Genomic DNA, 19,301 nt, shown 5'->3' on the forward strand with positions numbered 1-19,301 from the left:
CTTATTGAAAGCTTCACATGTGGAACACAAAACTAATGATACTCAATGGCAGACCAGACTCTAGGGTAAAAAATTCTACCACCCTCCTAGCAATCAGGAAATGTCAACGGATAGACCTCCTTCTAACAACTAAGTTTTGAATGAGTCATCAGAACTTGACAACAGAGCCTTACTGTGAATACAAGTTGGAAGTTTCTTAAATAAGTAATTCTCATATGGATCTCCTGTGGATTTGTACATACTACACTTTTATGAGAAATTGGGTTGGTTGTTGAGGAGGGGTGAAACCCTGCTTAAGCAACAGCCTCAATCCCTGGTAGGGTGAACGACTAAAGTCACTTAATCAACCTGTGCTTAACACTCAGGTAGGTTGGCACAAAAGCAGTCAGGTGTAACTTGGAGGGAATGCTACAAAATTATTTGAGACCAAAACAACACAAAAAATACAATTAGTAGAACTAGAGATTTGCACTTTTAAAGATTTTGGCAAAGTAGTGCTTAAAAGCACAAAGCCACAGCTGTGATTCAAGGTCTTGCTTCGAGTTCCATCACGCTGAGTCAGTTCTGATAGAAGCTGCAAGAGCTGGAATGCGATGTCCTGTGTTGTTGTGCTGCATCTGTTCCAATGAGTCTTGATGATGAGGCTTTGTGGGGCTTCACGATGCTTGGTGTTGGTTCAGTTGAAGCTTGCAACTGTGCAGCGAGGCTTTGCATCTATCTGGATTTGGTGTAGACCACAGCTGGGCTGGCAGAACACCTTCAGGCCATACACCTAGGGTCCAAAACCAAGGGGCACCACTTTGAAGAGAGGTTAGGGTGCACAGCATGCAGAGTCCATGTGCAGGGTTCAAGGTGGTTGGAGCCTTTCCTTGCCCCGAAGCTCCGATCAGGAGGCCAGCCAACTTGCCGTTGAAGTTACTTGTGTGCTCCTGGGCTCAAGATGCAGATCCAGTCCACAGCAGTTCTCCTGAGTATTCCACCAGTCTGGAAGTGCACTGAAGAGTTGGGTCTGATTATCCAGTATTTATACCTGGTGCCCACTTTAAAGTCGGAAAAGCTTTTAGAGTTCTCTCCCTGCAGAGGTGTCTGGAATTTCCTGCCCCCCCTACCCTGTCCTCAGTTTGACTGAGGGAACAAAATACTAGTTGAAACACTTTGTGAGTGTGCTTAGCCAGAGACTTTGTGATGTGGAAGTGTAGTTGATGACAGCTTCGCCCCTATTCATGTCAACGATGACCTGTCATGCCAACATCTATTTCCCATGTATCTCACTGCCTGGGAATAATACACAAAGACCAACTGCCAGCTACACTTAGTTATGGGACAAATGATACAGGCTGGAGGCACAATATAGCTGGGACACAAAAATGGCAACTTTCTAAAAGTTGCAATTTCTGGATTTTGACTTGAAATCTGACTTTACTATTAAAGACATTTTAAATTACAATTATTAAGGCACCAAACCCGACCTTCCTACTTTCTCCCAGTTGGAAGTTATCACTTAATAAATGTAATAATGTTATCATATGGGAGACGTAGGTCTTTAAGAAATATTTACAATCAGGGCATGTAAAAGCAAAAAGTACATGTCTCACTTTTTTAAATACACTGCACCTTATCCTATTAACTGTGTAAGGCCTACCCTAGGGGTGACATATTTGTTAAAAAGGAAGGTTTACGCCAGGCAAAAAGTTTATTTTGCCAGGTTGAGATGGCAGTTTAAAACTGCACACACAGGCAGACCCGAAACATGTTTAGAGGGCTACCGAGGTGGGTGGCACAAGGGATGCTGCGGGCCCACTAGTAGCATTTAAATTACACACCCCTGGGTACATGGGGATACTACTTTACTAGGAACCTGCACTTACAATAAAGGTGCCAATTGGGTGTAAGCTAATCAAGTTTGGGAGAAGACCACCCTAAGGCTAACCGGCCTAACAATTTTAGATTTAACAATTTTGCCACCTTGATAGATATATCTGATTCTTCTTGTTGCCAAATTACAAAGAATCATTGATGTAAACTCTACTAATTGCCTATCAATATGTGTGTCTATTAACCTGATCATAGAATGTAATTTATGGATGTTGTTTATTTATGAGTGGCCTGAATACATACTTTATTGTGTACAATAAAGTATGAACATTTTATTGATAAAAGTGATGCAACATTTATAAAGAGCAATCAAATGAGATGGATTAAGGTTTGGCATATATATAATATATATATATAATATATATATATATATATATATATATATATATATATATATATATATATATATATATATATATATATATATATATCCGTCACACTTCGCTCTCAAACGAAAAATAGACGGCACTCCAAAGTCTCTTGTCCAAGAAAAGAATTTTATTTGGCAGATCCCCTGCCACCTCGACAAACTCGTTTCGCCACTAGAGCTTCGTCAGTGTCAACCTGATTGTAGTGAAAAACACAATTTTATCCCCACCTCCTCCACAACATAGTAAGAGGACTAAATCTCGCCAAATCGGCGGCCATCTTGTAGTATGCAACATCATGTTGAGTGTCTTTTCTACAAAATGTACACGGTGGGTTAAATGGTGTGTAAAAAGTGCTCGTGCAGTTAAAAACATTGAATTGTCCAAGTTGATATTATAACAGTTCATTAAGTCGCATATACAACATTTTTCATTTGGGGGACATCTAGAAGGGATGAAACATTCACAACAACATCATATCTTTCCCCATTATTGTTTCAATGTGCTCGTTATTCAAAGATGCCTTCATTTGCTCTGAATTCATTTAAATTGTGAGCATCAAAATTGTTATATGGTGCACATTTACTGTCAACCTTCGCATTTGTGTCAATATTCTGGGAATTGAAACATCGAATATTATAATTATCGATGTTCAAAAACTATCTCAATTCCTCCGTCCCTTAGTTATTATTGTGTGTACATGCGAACAGATGATGTAGCCCTGTATGGGCATAAGTGTTTGGACATACAGATCCCTGCTTTGCAATTGTGCCCTGTATGGGCAAGTACTTATGCACAGCTGCGCAACTCCTATATTACAGAACAATAGTAATATTTACATGTTATCCCCAATTTTACTCCAGGTGGACCCATATTTCTTCGTCATTATTTAAACCTCTCGGTTGCATATTTTGGAGGTCAATAATGTACCTGGACTCCAATGCTCGCAACGATCTTATTTTGTCACCCCCAGGTACCTTCCTGTCTAGTTGATCGATAAGGAAGTATGGACAATAGGTCCCTATTGCTATTGTGGTGGGTTTCAAAATGGCGTGCCACGGGGTAGCTCTTATCCCTGTTTGTTATGGCACGCATGTGCTCCAAGATACGTTTTTTGGCCTGATTGGTTGTACTGCCAATATATCTCTTGAAGCACGGGCATTCCATGCAATAAATCACATATTCTGAAGTACAATTAAGTAATTTTGTGATAGTTCTTATGGGGCGTGAATCATTGGGTCTCCCTTCATACTTCGTTCTTTTCTTGCTATACTTGCACGCCTTACAGTGCATGCAAGGATAGAAGCCACATACTGGTTTTTTGTTCGTTGTTTTAGGGGAATCTTCAAAGTGGCTATCAGTCAGATGGTCACTTAAAGATTTACATCGTCTGTAAGTTACAGAGGGTCTGGGGGGTAGAGTGTGTTTCATTATCGGATTAGTTTTCAAAATGTGCCAGTTTCTATTAAATATTGCCACTAACTCACAAGATCTCATGTTGAATGTGGTTATCATTCTGGCACTTCCTTCCGTTTCTACCTCCTTCAATTAGGTTTTCATCAGATCTTTTCTTTCCAGGAGGTCAGCTCTACTCACTGCACTCGCTAATGTTGCCTTCGAGTACCCTCTGTCTTTGAACCTGTATACAGCTTCGTCCCGGGCCTGTGTAAAATCTTTAGGATCTGTACAGTTCCTCTTCAGGCGGAGTAATTCCCCAAAGGGGATGTTTCTTATCATACGATGGTGACTATCCGCATGTAATACGGTATTGCCCGCTGTGGGTTTGCGATACAGTTTTGTTAGTAAGGAGCTCCCTTTTAAGAAGACTTCCAGATCAAGATAATATACAGATGTGTCGCTAATGGTGCTGGTAAATCTCAAATTAAGATTTTTATCATTGAGAGCCGCAATATATTCCTCAGCCGAGGATCTATCGCCCCGCCATACGACAAACAAATCGTCTATATATCTTGTCCAGATCATGATCCGGCCCAGCCATTTTTCATTGGTCCCCCCCCAGGCCACGTGCTTCTCCGACCTGCCCACGAACAAGTTTGCATTGCTGGGAGCGAAGTACGTGCCCATGGCGGTCCCCCTTGTTTGACTGTACATATTTCCTGCAAAAAGAAAGACGTTATTGTTGAGGCAAAACTCTGCCATCTGTAAAAGCATACAGTTGTGTTGGTGGTACTTCATATTTTTTGTGCCTAGGAACCATTTCATTGCAGAGACACCCTCCTGATGATCTATGCAGGTATAGAGATTGGCCACATCGAGGGTAATTAGAAGCATATCAGGCTCCCACTCGATCCCGTCAATCAATCCTATAACATCTTGGGTGTCCCTGTCATAGGAGGGTAAATTCTTGACAAAGGGGGCTAGGTAAGTGTCTATAAACTTAGAAGTGTTCTCCAGAAGACTCCCTATTGAGGAGACAATAGGTCTCCCCGGTGGATTTTTCATGTCCTTATGCACCTTGGGGAGGTGATAAAATGTGGGAATTATTGGGTGCTCACAATGTAGATATTCATATTCGTGTTTATTAAACATCCCTTCGTCCCTCCACCCCTTCAATAAAGCGTGATAGTCAATGGTGCATTTCACAACATCCTTCCTGTTGATGATAGTATAACAGTTCCTGTCCTGTAATTGTTGCAGGGCCTCTTGCTTGTATTTGTTCTTACTGAAGATCACGATATTCACCCCCTTGTCCGAGGGCTTGATTTCGATTGATGTGTCCTCCTTCAGTGTTTTGATAGCTTCCCATTCCAGCCGGGAAATATTTGAGTTCTTCCTATTCAATTCCAGAGTTTTATTGGACATTTTCTCCAGATCTTGGAGGATGGCGTCATTGAAGACGTCTATTGCGTCATGTGTTGTATGGGGCAAGAATCTAGATTTGCGTTTCAAGTTACTGGGATCTCTGACTTGTGTGATCTCTTCCCTCTGTATTACATCCATTGTAAAAAAAAAATTATATATATATATATATATATATATATATATATATATATATATATATATATATATATATATATATATATATATATATATATATATATATATACATATACATGGATCAGTTGCACAGTGCCAAACTTAGCATTCCTGTGTTACATTATTTATGCTGTATTTGGAACTGATGGTGAGGGGACAATTGGAGGGAACGCAGATATTTCCGCTATACTCATTCCACTTGCCCCATATTTGCGACCATTTTTTCGAACAGCCTCTTGCACTATAAACATTTTTCTCCTTCGTCATGCACTAGTTCATGTCTGCTTATCAGGCCTCCACTGTAGGTACTGCACTTGCACCCCACATTCTAGCCAAGTTTCTTTCAGCTACCATCAGGCCCAGTGTCACCCATGTTTTATCCTTGCTATTCAGGTCTGTGGGTTCCCAAATATTTTGTAAGCATCTTTTGACCTCCAGTTCCATTTGAACTCCAAGGACCTCCCTGAAACAATAGTGGATTCCAGTCCAGTATTTCTAAACGTGTACACACTCCCACATTATATGTAAAAAATGTACATTGCCTCCTACATACCAAGTCGTCTGCCCTGCCCATCCTAGCTAGCTTCGGTCCTGTGACATATATTCTCTGGAGGATTTTTAATTAGACCAGTTGCAATTGAGCGAAGATCACAACTTCCCTAGGAGAGGCTAACACCTCCTGCTACTCATCTTCATCCAGCTCTGAGGCTTCCCTCCCCCATTGTTCACGAATCGTTCTCAGGGGATCTGGTATGTTATTAATCAATTTTTTATATGTTAGGGATACCGCTTTTGTTTGCATGTACCTGTCTAAAAGTCTATCCTCTAGGGGTGAGGCTTCTGGCAGAGATTCTCCCTTTGGTATCTGTGATGTCAATGCATGTCTCACCTGTAGGTATCGAAGGTTTTCTGTGTCCGCTATCTGGTATTCCTGTTGTAGGGTAGCAAATGTTATTATCCCACCCCCCCTTTGCATAGATTTCCTACCTTTGAGATCCTATCCTGTCCCATTTGTTGAAGCCCTTCATTTTCCTCAGAGTGCTCAACTGTTCCGAGTCCCACAGGGGAGTGGCCTGTGTAATTTTCTGTCCCCAGCCCAAACTTCTATTGGCAGCATGCCACATAAGTACTGAATGCTTGGTTGGCCCTGTCAGAGAAAATTTTGCGGGTTTAGAGTAAAGAGCAATGTTGAAGTTACCTCCTGTTAGTAGCCATTTGTCCATCTGATAGCCTGGGTCATCCCAATGACTGTATGTGCAGTGATAAATAGCAGCTAATTGGGCCGTCCAATAATATGTTTTAATGTCGGGGAGTCCAATTCCACCATCAAACCAGCTCTTCACCAGTTTAGAGAATAATGCTAGGTTGTCCATCCCAGAGCAGTTCTCTCTGGAGATTCTCCACCTCTTTGAAGTATTTCGTCTGAACCGGGTTTCGGAAGTTCTGGAGGGCGTAGAGAAAGCGTGGTAATGACATCATTTTAAATAATGCAGCACTTTCAAGTAATGATATTGGAAGGGTTTTCCATCTTCCCACATCTCGTTTCAGTCGCTGAAGCGGGGGAGTAGGCTACGCTTCACAGCTAGCCCCGGGTCTGCTGTTATGTAAATCCCAAGGTATTGGAATCCACCTCTCGCTTCCTATATAGGGCAATCCCTGGGCAGATGAGGAGGCCAGCCACTGAGGACTTTTAATAAGGATTTACTCCAGTTGATTGTATACCTGGAATATTTGCCGAAATTCGTAAAAATGTTCAGAACTTTATGGAGTGAAGCTTTTGGGGATGCGAAGAACAACAGAATGTCATCTTCGTAAAGGGAAATATGGTCCTCCCAATTATTGGCCCATTTCAGGCCCCAAATAATGGGGTCCCTGTGGATCAACGCTGCCAGGGGTTCTAGAGTCAGCGAGAAGAGCAGAGGGCACAGTGGACATCCCTGTCTAGTATCACGACCAATTGTAAATATCGCAGATTTTTTATTGTTGACGACCACATGTGCCAGAGATTCCGAATATAATAGGCGCACCCATTTGATGAAGTTTGGCCAAAATCCCAACTTACTCAATACTGCAAAGAGGTATGGCCATTCAATAGTGTCGAAGGTCATTGTGGCATCCAATGACACCCCTACCGCACCCTTTGTTATAAATCCCTGAAGTCCCAACACTCCAGAGAGACTCCTCAAGTTGAGTTCCGTGTTTCTGTGGGACATAAAGCCCAATTGATCCGGGTGTACTGGTTTGTTGATCGCTCAGACCAAACGACGGGCCAGTAGTTTGGCCAGTACTTTGGGCTCGGCATTCAGAAGCGAGATCCAATCCAAAGAACACTTCTTTCTGGGGTTACCCTCTTTATGTATAGTAACCGGTGTGGCCATCCTCTGATCATGAGGGAGCACACCTAAGACAAGGCTTTCCTCAAACATGCCGCTGAGATATGGCATGATTTTATCTGGCTTTAGCCTATAGAGCTTGATTGGAAGTCCATTAGGGCCAGTGGCTTTTCCAGTTTCAAGGTTTGTTATTGTCCGGACCACCTCATCGTTAGTAAGGGCACTATCAAGCAGCTCCCTATCTTCAGTTGTCAAAGATGGGAGCGTCATTTCTAAAAGTAGGGCTTTAGAGTCTTCTTCCTTAAAGGAGGTACGTGTTTGGTAAATAGCACAGTACAAATTGGCAAATTCATTGGCTATCTCTTGCGGGTCTACTAATATTTTCTCTGACTACGTTATTAGTTCAGTTACCAGTCGGCTTGCTATTTCTTTTTTGCCTAGCCAGGCCAACAACTTCCCAAACTTGTCCTCCAGTCTACCTGCCTTGTCCCTGCTCAGCGTTTTGACCATGTCAGTAGTGATAGCTTTATATTCTTCTCTCTTGAGTTTTAGTGTGTGAAGTCTAATCTGTGTCAGTGGTCCCTCTGCTTCTTCTTCAATGAGGAGAATTTCCTCTTCTAGCCTGTTAGATTTGGGGGTCTCTAGTTGGTAGCGGTAGGTACCTTTGACCAAATAGGGACCCTTGCGCCTAGTCAGGGTAAGGGGTTACACTCCTAAAATAATCCCTGCTCACCCCCTTGGTAGCTTGGCACGAGCAGGCAGGCTTATCTCAGAGGCAGTGTGTAAAGCATTTGTGAACACATACAGTAACCCAGTGACAACACTACAGATGGACACCACACAAGTTGTAGTATAAAAATTAGTATTTATTTATAGAATTAACACAAGACCACAAACAACAAAAATCCACAATACTGTACTTTAAAAATGGTAGCAATAGCGGAGTTCTCTTTAGATGCTAAATGCAACACTGTAAGTCCAATGTACCTTTGGATGCGCAACGCTATACAGTGAAAGTGTTGCAGGGAAGGTGATAATTCGGTTCCTTACATGCAAGAACGGTGATGCGTTGGTTCCCTACTGCTGCGTAGGGGACCGTGATGTGTCAGTTCTTCTCTGCATGGGGAGGTAATGCGTCAGTTTCTTACGGCGCTTCCGTGGCGATGGGACCTGCAACGCCGTGATGCGATGAAGATCCGGTGCAATGAAACAAAATGGCGTCTTCTTCTATGGGACAACTATGTGTGCACGCCCGCCGGCCGTGCGGCGACTCAACGAATCTTCTGAGTTGTGACAGGACCTGCACAAGCTTCTCCAGTGGTGCAACGGCATCTAATGCGACGGCAACACTCTTCTCCGGCGATGCAAGGCACTTCTGCGATGCAACGGCAGAGGCTACACCCTTCTTCAGTGATGCAATGACAACGGCTGCGGCGGCGTAAGCATGAGCGGATTTTGCGGATTGGCAATCCGCGAATTCCCGTGAATTTGCGGATTTTTTTTTTTTGTGTTCGCCCGTGTTTCTGCCAGTTCGCAAGGGTTTTTACAATTTCGCAATTTGCGAACTTACCTGTCGGGTCGCAAGTTTTGCGAACTTGTTGTTTCTACGTGTCCAGCCTGTTTGGGACACTCTTCTTCATCACTGCCACTCTCTGTCACCACTGCCACTCTCTGACTACTCATGCCACCCTCTGGCCCACCCATGCCACCCTCTGTTTCATCACCACACCCTCTGGTTGTCCAGTGTACATTATTTTCGGCAAAGCAAAGCACACCTTGCCTGCCTCAAGTGACCTGAATTAATTTGGGGCTGATTAATGTGTCACAGAATATTTTTTTAGCTGGCACCTGCTTCCTTAGTGCGCCCTGATTAGTGATCTTTTGCACTTGCTAAGTGCTTTCATTGTTGCAAAATTAGTTACAACACCTGCCCTGCCCCAACTGACAATAATGAATTAGGGGCTGATTAATGGATTTTAACTTCCAGCCTGGCTCCTGCTTGTCTCCCTTAGCTGTAATTCAGGACCTTTGTGGCATATGTGTAACTATTCTGAGGTTCAGAGCAGGGTCACATAATAGTTTCAACTGGCAACTGAACTCTGGAGGGGCCCCTCAGGAAGCACTACAGGAAATGACTACTAATGATGAGCCTGAACTTTTGAACCTGGTAAGTAGTTACTTTCAGTTTTGCTAAAATCGTATTTCTGCAATTTTGCACTTATTCGCGGGGCGCGAACAGTGCGAGCAGTGCGAGCAAAATCCGCTGCTCGCGGATTTGCGGATTTTGCGGGAGATTCGCGAATCTCGCGGATTGCGAATTTCCCGAAAATCCGCAAAATCCGCGAGCGGAACGGATTTTCCGCCCATGCTTACGGCGGCGTTGCACTTCTTCTTCATGAGTCGCGCTTCCAGCTCCTTGAGACACACAATCCCTCAGAAGGCCCAGCACAACAGCAGGCACTTCAAAAGAATTCAGGAGAGCTGGTTGGTGAAGTCTCCTATCCCTGAGATTTCAGCAGGAGGCAAGCTCTAGCTTCAAGCTCTTGGAGCTCCTTTACAAGTTGATGAAAGTAGCACAAAGTTCCTTTCTCCTTTCTTTGGCAGTCAGGCAACTATTGCAGGCCAATCCCCCAAACAGCACTCAGCTTAGGGACAGTCTCTTCCTTCAGTTTCTCTCTGGTTCCTCTCCTCAGCAAAGGTTCTTCTTGTTTTTTAAAAGTGATCTAAAGTCCTGGGGTCTGGGCCCCAATATTTATACTAGTATTCTCTTTATTCTCTGAAGGCAGAGAGTACCTGTACCTAGTACAAACTTGTTCTGTGCAGTCCTGGAGCGCTTTGTTGACAAGACTCCTTCTTTCCTTTGACAGTGTGGGCCAGGGACATCAGGCGCACCACAGGAGGTGGAGCTAGCATTGTGGAAGGTAGTCACAGCCCTATTCAGGTCCTAGGTGCAACTCCTCCCACCCATGTACATGCAGATAGCTCTATTCAGCCCTGTGCTGACTCGCCCTGTCTCCTGGAATCCCCCAGCCCCTGTCACTCAAACTCCAGACAAGGAATACACAACCTAACAGAGGCAGGCTTGCATAGTTAGGCAGGAAAATACCCACTTTCTAAAAGTGTTTTTTTCAAACACAGAATGTTAAAACCAACTTCACTAAAAGATGTATTTTATCATTCTGAGTTCAGGCATGCTAAACTCAAATTTCTACCTAGTTCACTGAGTCAGTAAGGATTATAAGGTGTTATAATCAAACTGCCCATTCTGGTCAATGGGAAACAGGTAGCCTTGCAATAGTGAAAAACGAAAATGGCTGTAATTCACTATCAGGACATGCCACACACATCAGGGCATGAATGACCTTTTACCTACAATGCACCCTGCCCTTGGGCCTACCATAGGGGTGACTATGTATAAAAGGGAAGGTCTAGGGACTGGCAGGTGGGTACACTTGCCCAGTCAACATGGCAGTACCAGACTGCACACAGGCTCTGCAATGGCAGGCCTGAGACACACTTTACAGGCTGTTTCTGTGGGTGGCACAGCCAGTGTTGCAGGCCCACTAGCAGCATTTGATTTACAAGCCCTGGGGACACGCAGTGCACTGTACTAGGGTCTGACAAGTAAACCAAACCAGCCAATCATGGAGTCTCTAATCCATACATCAATTTACCATAGAGAGCATATGCACTTTAGCACTGATCAGCAGTGGTAAAGTGCCCAGAGTCATAAAACAGCCAACAACAGGTCCGAAACATTACAGGAGGAAGGCAAAAAGTTCAATGAATTAATTTGCCTTTTCTTTACGTACCCCGGCAATCAGGGACATTGCCTGCCTCCTTACCACTGTTTTGAAGGCTTCCAAAACCATTTGAGTATAATTTACTGACTCTTCATTCTCTCAAAAATAATGGTTCATAGCTATTGACATTTTTTCTTTGACAATTGGATGTTATTAGGTACCAAGGGTTAATCGGTGTTATTCTGCTCACCCGTTTCTCACTCAGGGCCACTCTGGCCCACACTGGTGAGGGGTCCGATATGCCTTGTGCAAGGTGTATGATTTCCTGAATGTTTCTTACTGGCGCAGGAATGTAATCTGATAGAGATAAACTGTTATGTGCTCCTGATGGAAAGGTATATTGAGCACACTCAGGGTGGTACACCCTCCATGTGTCGACCAGCCCCACTGCATCTAAAAAGTCGGGAAGCCATCTTTGTGAGAGGCTTATATTGCAGGGAGGACATGGGTCAAGTGTCCCGGACACGACAGAGTAGAAGTCTCCACCCACTACTAGGCAGCCCTCTGGGAAAGATAGCATAATGCTACCTAAATCTTTAAATGTCTGTCCCTGCAACCCTGGAGGGACATATACTGTAACTACTGCGAGTGGCTTTCTTTCCCACTGCCCCGCTGTGGCTGCATAACCTGCCCATCACATCTGTCCAGGTGTGGTTGATGGAAATTGGGAACGAGCTTTTAATCATGATACCCACTCCCCTGGAATCGGTATACATATATAAAAAAAATATTTTTCAGAAAGACACACATTTACTGGATGATGTCATCAGTGATGTCATCGGTGATGTCATTTGAGATGTCATGAGTGATGTCATGAGTGATGCACTGACCGTGTCATGAGTGATGTAATATGTGACGTCCTCAGCAGTGGATTGTGGGCGCACGAGTTATAGTTAGCTGAACTAACTATAACGGAGTAATTTCAATGGTGTTGTATGAGTGAAATGTCCAGCTAACTATAACGCCCCTGAAACCTATGGTTTTTTCAGTGAATTTCTAAGGTGTTTTAAATGCTAATTCCCAACTATAACATGCCTGAAACCTATGTTTTTTTTCAGGGAATTTCAAAGGTTTTTTTTAAATGCTAATGCCTAACTATAACATGTCTGAAACCTATGGTTTTTTCATTGAATTTCAAAGGTTTTGTAAATGACAATTTTTAAATGCATTAATTGTTATTTTAATTTTTTTATACTGATGATACTTTCTCAGAATGAATAACTTTATTTTAAATACTTTGCAAATAGGCAATGGTCTTCTAAGTGCAATAGTTACAGTTGTTGTAATGGGCAACACAATTTCAGACACAATGCAACATTGAGGTCAATGTGAATTTCTAGTTAAATGCAATTAGTTACTTTTTGGATTACTTTTCTAACCACAGGACTGGATCCTAGATTCAGTCATGGGACATCTCCTGTAAACAGGTGAGTAAAAGCGTTATGGTTACAGTAGTGATTTTTAAGGAATATTATTTTATTTTAAAAGTTGACAGAAACTTTTTCACATAGAATCACCAATGTTATCCTATGGGAGGAAATTCACTTAGCAGGTAAGTAGTGTTAACGTTACTTTTTCTTACTCACTGGTGGCTCCTGGATCCAGCATGGGTGCATCTCCTGTAAACTGTTGAAAGAATGTGTTTAAGTCAAACAGGCAATTTTTAATGAATATTTTTATTTTGTGAAAATAGACACTTAGAAACTTGTCTGGTGAAAACCAGACAATAGATTCTTTTGGAAGGAAATACAAGTTACTGGTAAGTACGGTTAGAATTACTTTTCAGGATCAGTACCGGGCTGAAAAATGCAGCACTCTGGTCTCTCCTGACAACAGGTGAGTAAATCGGAATTTGTTGTTTGGCTGATTTTAGGTGAATATTTTAAAGTTCCAAAACTCCACACTTAGAAGAATTTCCAAGTGAAACCACTCAATGTTACCGTATAATTACAGCTTTCTGAAGCTCTGTTAAACTTTATTGTTCTATGTACGCCACACTAAATTGTAATCTGTGTAACGTTTATTTGTTGTTTTTATACAGCATGGACTAAAGCCAGGTTCTCCAAAGTCGGCCCTGGAGGGCCAGATCCATGACAGCTTTTTAAGATAACTCTATTTATCTGAATGTGGGTATGCTAAAAACCTAGAAAGGATATTGCCCCCCAGGACCGACTTTGGAGATTCCTGGACTAGAGTGTCTTAGGGTTTTACGAAGTTATAGTGTAGATAGATAGCATTGATAGTCAAAAGTGCTATACACATTAAAGGAGGCTAGAGAACAGACATCATGGGAGGTATTATGCTATTATGCTCTTTACACAGGTGGTCTTGGAAACTGCAAAGCAAGTATGTTTCAGTAGGTGTTGGTGTGCCAGGTTGCGATCTAATTGGAGAGGGATAAACGCCTATAAGCAGTGAGACAGCATTACAAACCAGTAGAAAGACTGCACGTTAATAGTTATTATTTATGTCTCAACACTGTTGCTACACTTGCCATGTTGTTCATAACTTGGATAAATGCTAATAAAATATTTTATGAAAAAACATACCTTTAATAACCACATTAAATGGGATATGACCTCTGATCTTGAATAATTGAGTAATTACTATCGTTTATGTATATTCTGTATACATTCTAGATCTAGTCTACATTTTTGAAGTACTTAATTTCAATGCAATAGTTTAAATCTATGTCTCATTTTAATTACTATTCCTTTCTTGTTTTACAGAATAATCGATTATATATAAGCAGATACAAGCACAGGCTAGACACACAGGGTACTTAAAACGGATTTATGGATGTGCATCAATTTCTACTTTAATATGGACTTGCACGCGTCATACATGATGTGAATATATATACACTCTACTGGAAAGCAAGGTAAGATATAATTTCTGACTGTGAATATTTATTATGAACTAGCACAAATGCTGATCATATGTGTTTTGGTGTTTATAACGCATTTGATTGAATGTTATCATGTACATGGAAAACTGTTGGCCTCTACTACATATGCATTTATAATGATGCAGTTCTTCCTGACTACAACTAGCTAAAAGGTGGACATTTGTTGAAGGAATATGATATTACATTTTGCATGTTGCATACTGAATTGTTAGGAAACAGAGGGATTGGCTTCTTTTACTGGTGACAACTAAAACACCTGCTACCCTCGAATAAAGAGCAAGTCATGATGGAGTAAAAGGAGGACAATAAATGTTTGGATTTGTAGCTCTTTACTAAATAGATAAGTGCCTTTTAAAATACCCACAAGCATGCTCTCTGAACCCATCAGCAGTGAAGAATTACGTTTATTTATTACATGAAAACATTGTATTTACGTTAATACTCCTTTAAATGAGAGTCATATCAGAGTCATATCAGTATATGTACAGGAACATTGACATTACATAGTCATTTATATTTTTGCTTAGATTAAAGACAGCTTTATGATTAAGATCATGGTACTAATGGACAAGTCGACTAATAGAAATGATAGCTGCCTAAATCTGAATTTCATAAACGATGTACCCAACATTTAATATTGATATATGGCGATGTAAATGTTCACAATGCAATAGGTCGTCAAATAATGCTGATTAAGTAGTTTATTGAAGTTCATTTTTCTCCCAGGAGCCTTTAGACTATTTATGCCTTTGATTATTCTAGACATTAAAATTGATAGATATAGTCTCCCGAATGACAATATACAAAGCTAGTACATTGCTGCTGTGAAAGAACCATTTCACAATAAAAGAGGACTTATCATTTTCTAGAAGTCATAGTGTAAATACGTTTTCTAGACCATATTGTCCTGTTCATAGCTTATAGTGATGAGGAATGATAGACTATATGCTTCTTGTTGCCCTGTTCAAAGTAATTTGGAAGAACCGCCATTAATTACTATTTTTGTTATAAAATGTGCTATGGGTACCAAGTGACAGGTGGTGATCGGGGGCAGGATTAGGTGTAACATTAGGTGTAAGGACATGTAAGAATGATGCCATAGAGTTCAGGGAAAACTTGGAGAGTTTTGACAAGTTGGAGGGGAAGAGAAGGATAGGGCAGTGTAATAAGTGTCAGATGGCCGAGGTTTCCGAGGGAGTCTTCAAAAAGGGCAGGATACAACAAGTTAGAACTTTCATGGAGAACCTGGTGAGGCAATGAACGTTTTATAATCAATAAAAATATTATTTTGTAGTGCCTTAGCAGCGGGGAGAGAGTTGCACTTTGCGACTAACCACATTGGATGGTGCTCCCTACCTCAGGCACAAAAAATATTTCCAAATCTTGCTCTCTATTCTCAAAAGTTTCATGTAAGCAGATGGAAACCATTCCTCTGCACTGTATATTACCGAAAACACACCCTGCACTTGATGGCTCTCTAGCCTCATATACATTTCAGCAACACCGCATATTTTTCCGCCAACATTTTTCTTAAAACATCACAGTTTTGCGAAAAGTGTGCATGCACCTGCCCCTGTATGTAAATGTAAATGTAAATGTAAGGTGTTTTGTAGCGCGCTCAATTACTACAGGAGTATCCTGGCGCGAATGACCGCTGGGGAACCCGTCCTGGCTTTCCCTGTGAGATGGTCCCATGCTGGGTATCTCCAAGGTGAAGCCAGGCATCCCCGGCGTCTGTGGGGGGCCGTTGTAGAGATGAGGCAAGCTTAATGCCCAGAGTTACCGAGTGTGATCACTGCCCAAAGTGGGCACCGAGGCGAGAATTATCAGTCCGCTGACCCTGGTCCTCGACCCTGCCGCGTCGGGAATCGAACCCTGGTCCCGGGCCGTTCTCAGCCTCCGGGTCTGCCGCCTCTAACCAGTGAGAGAGAGAGGTGTGTGTGTGTGTGTGTGTGTGTGTGTGTGTGTGTGTGTGTGTGTGTGTGTGTGTGTGTGTGTGTGTGTGTGTGTGTGTGTGTGTGTGTGTGTGTGTGTGTGTGTGTGTGTGTGTGTGTGTGTGTGTGTGTGTGTGTGTGTGTGTGTGTGTGTGTGTGTGTGTGTGTGTGTGTGTGTGTGTGTGTGTGTGTGTGTGTGTGTGTGTGTGTGTGTGTGTGTGTGTGTGTGTGTGTGTGTGTGTGTGTGTGTGTGTGTGTGTGTGTGTGTGTGTGTGTGTGTGTGTGTGTGTGTGTGTGTGTGTGTGTGTGTGTGTGTGTGTGTGTGTGTGTGTGTGTGTGTGTGTGTGTGTGTGTGTGTGTGTGTGTGTGTGTGTGTGTGTGTGTGTGTGTGTGTGTGTGTGTGTGTGTGTGTTTTTTATTCACATGAGGCCATCAGATACATGTGATTGAGAATTAACTATGCCAAGATAATTATGATATCCTCTTGTAAGGATCTACAACAGAGCTTGTTTTATGCCATAGTTAATTCTCAGGGATTTTACATTTATTGTAGAAGAACAACTGTAAGCCATTTCTCTAGACCACTGGGATTTCAGTGTATTAAGAGAGTAAAGCCAGTGCAATTAAAAGGTCAAGTGCCGCTTTAACCCTTTTGGAAAATATTATATAATTTAATGTGAATTATTTTTGTGAAAATGCTGATACGCATTCATCCGCCTGCTGATAGGTTGGTATGGGAAAATCTCCTTGTGATAGGACAAACCGAAGCATCAATGTTGCTCTCGCCTTCTGTGACATGGCATCTGCGTGCTACACTGGGTACACTGCTGCGAGGGGAAGAGGTGTCCTAAATTAATCGTTCCTCCCTGCATTACTGTATAGATAGTGAAAATGTTAAATAAGAGCCAGAGTTGCCTCACTCTAACTTAGTAAAGAAATGGTTCTTAAGCAGAACAATTTTTATTGCATAAACCCCTTCCCCGCGGGGCTAATTCCCCCGTGGTGCTGGGGGGAGGGAGGGCGTGTGCGGCGCCGCAGTGCTCGTGACGAGCTCGGCTCGTCACGCAGCACGGTGGCGCTGGTCATGACCACTCCTGCTGAATGGAACGCCCAGCACAGCAGGGGAATTATCCCCGCGTAGGTGTTCCGCGGCGGTCATGACGAGCTCAGCTCGTCATGAGCACAGCGCCACTGTGCTTCATGACGAGCTCAGCTCGTCATGAGCACTGAAGGTGTTAAATATTGAGACAGCATTTCCTGAACATTTGCGAAGATTCTGTATATGACATAGACATTTGTGTAAGTTGCAAAAAAGGCTTTAAACGCACATAGAAATAATGAGAAATTATCCCAATGTTATGAATTACTCATAAGTGAAATTCACTAATAAATGCACAGGTTATGTAGCTGAAACGTTTCAGTTCTTAACTTCACTTCTGCAGCAAGCACTTTCGAAAACTCCCAAGAATGGCATACAGCATAACTGAAATAAAATATTAGAAAATACAACGGGCTTCGTATTTTATACTCTGCATGGAGAACCTGTGCCTGTAGAAGTCAGTTCACTGCACTCCTGTGCAGTGTCACTTGCAAGCATTAAAATGGGTTGTGATCTGTAGGACCTGGATTAGGTGCAAACACATATTTAGCAATGGCACTCACAGGGATCCATCTCTTACATAATAATTAATTACCTTTATGCACATGCCAATTTTTTAGGTCTTGCTGGTGTTAACAGCGCAAATCGCTGCGTCCAGCGAAAGGACCTTATGTTGTTCACTTGCCGGGAATGTTGGACAGGAGAAGGGTACACGCTTTCCCTCGGCGATTTCACCTTGTGGACGCGCACGTCCAGCTCTGCGCCATGCACATCTCCTGTCCACATTCCCAGCAAGTCAGCCTCTCGCCCGCTCAATCGCGTGCGCGCACACACACACAGCTACACCCACGCATGCACACACACACACACGCAAACACTCACACGCAGGCACAAACACACACGCAGGCACACACACACACATAACCCTCCCTCTCCCCCCTCTTACCTCACCAGGCTCTTGTCGCTGCGCTGGTGTCATCTCTGCATCATCTGGCTCACACGAGGCTTCTCCTCGTTAACAAGGCGGCCTGCAAAGTAACGTACGATACAACAGCACAGAAAACAAACACATGTAAACAGTTGTCCTACCGTTGGCGTGGCATGTTAGGACATGATACAAGACAGCAGGCGGGAGCGACCCTGATGCAGCCGGACCGGCAGGTCTGCACACACTGGTAACTTGCACACAGGTGGCAGAGTACGGCTAAGGCACTCAACTGCTGCGCGCCTCACATGCTGCTGACGCAGTCTCTCACACACTCGGGCTTGAGCAGTCCCCAGGCGTCACGAGGAGGTTTCTTCTCACATACCCAGGCCCAAGCCCGCCCGGGGCTTCCGGCGTCCACAGATGGCTCTATCTAGCCATCCCCACCGACGAGCTGGGAACCAGGAAGCTATCGGCGGCGGCAGGGGGCGAGGCCTAGAACTGGGTAATATTTCAGCATCTCGCATTGTCACGGCTCGCAGGCCTCGCGCAGGGCTCCTTCGAAACCGGGGCAGCGGGACGGAGACGGGTCCGCAGTCCGCTCGCTAGAGCGAGCCACACATGCACAGGAGAGGCACTGAATACACACACATACAACTGCCACATAGACCACCCTCTAGAGCGAGCAACGCACGCACAGGAGAGTCACTGAACACACACGCAGTACAACTGCCCCGAGATCACCATGCAGTCTGAAACACATACACACACAGACACTCTTCATAGAAGATTCTGACTCTTTTTTTTGATAATATGGATTTTTTTATCGTTACCTTCCAATGTCGGACTGGCTCATACTATAGGGCTTTCAGGCAGTCCCAGAAGGGCTGGTGTGACAGGTCAGTGTAGGCGTTTGTTTTGGCTGGCTTGGCCTGTTTATAGTCTGACTGACTGGTTTTTGTTGTCGATTTCTCAATATTACTAAAAACATTACCTTCAGCAAACTCGAATGCATGCAGTCTTCCACATCTTACAAACAAGCATTTGCAATGCAATAGG

General features: G+C 43.2%; 1 protein-coding gene across 4 annotated transcripts in view; it reads left to right on the plus strand.

Moving 5' to 3' along the window:
• Positions 1-19,301, plus strand: part of GULP1 (GULP PTB domain containing engulfment adaptor 1) — a 2,138,858-nt gene that overhangs the window by 432,441 nt on the left and 1,687,116 nt on the right. For all 4 annotated transcript variants that reach the window (XM_086955346.1, XM_086955349.1, XM_086955345.1 and 1 more), the window contains one exon: positions 14,106-14,257. The gene's annotated coding sequence lies outside the window, so the exon portion shown is untranslated. The remainder of the gene's footprint in view (positions 1-14,105; positions 14,258-19,301) is intronic.

Source organism: Lissotriton vulgaris, chromosome 2_1, assembly GCF_964263255.1.
Source record: "Lissotriton vulgaris chromosome 2_1, aLisVul1.2, whole genome shotgun sequence".
NCBI lineage: Eukaryota > Metazoa > Chordata > Amphibia > Caudata > Salamandridae > Lissotriton > Lissotriton vulgaris.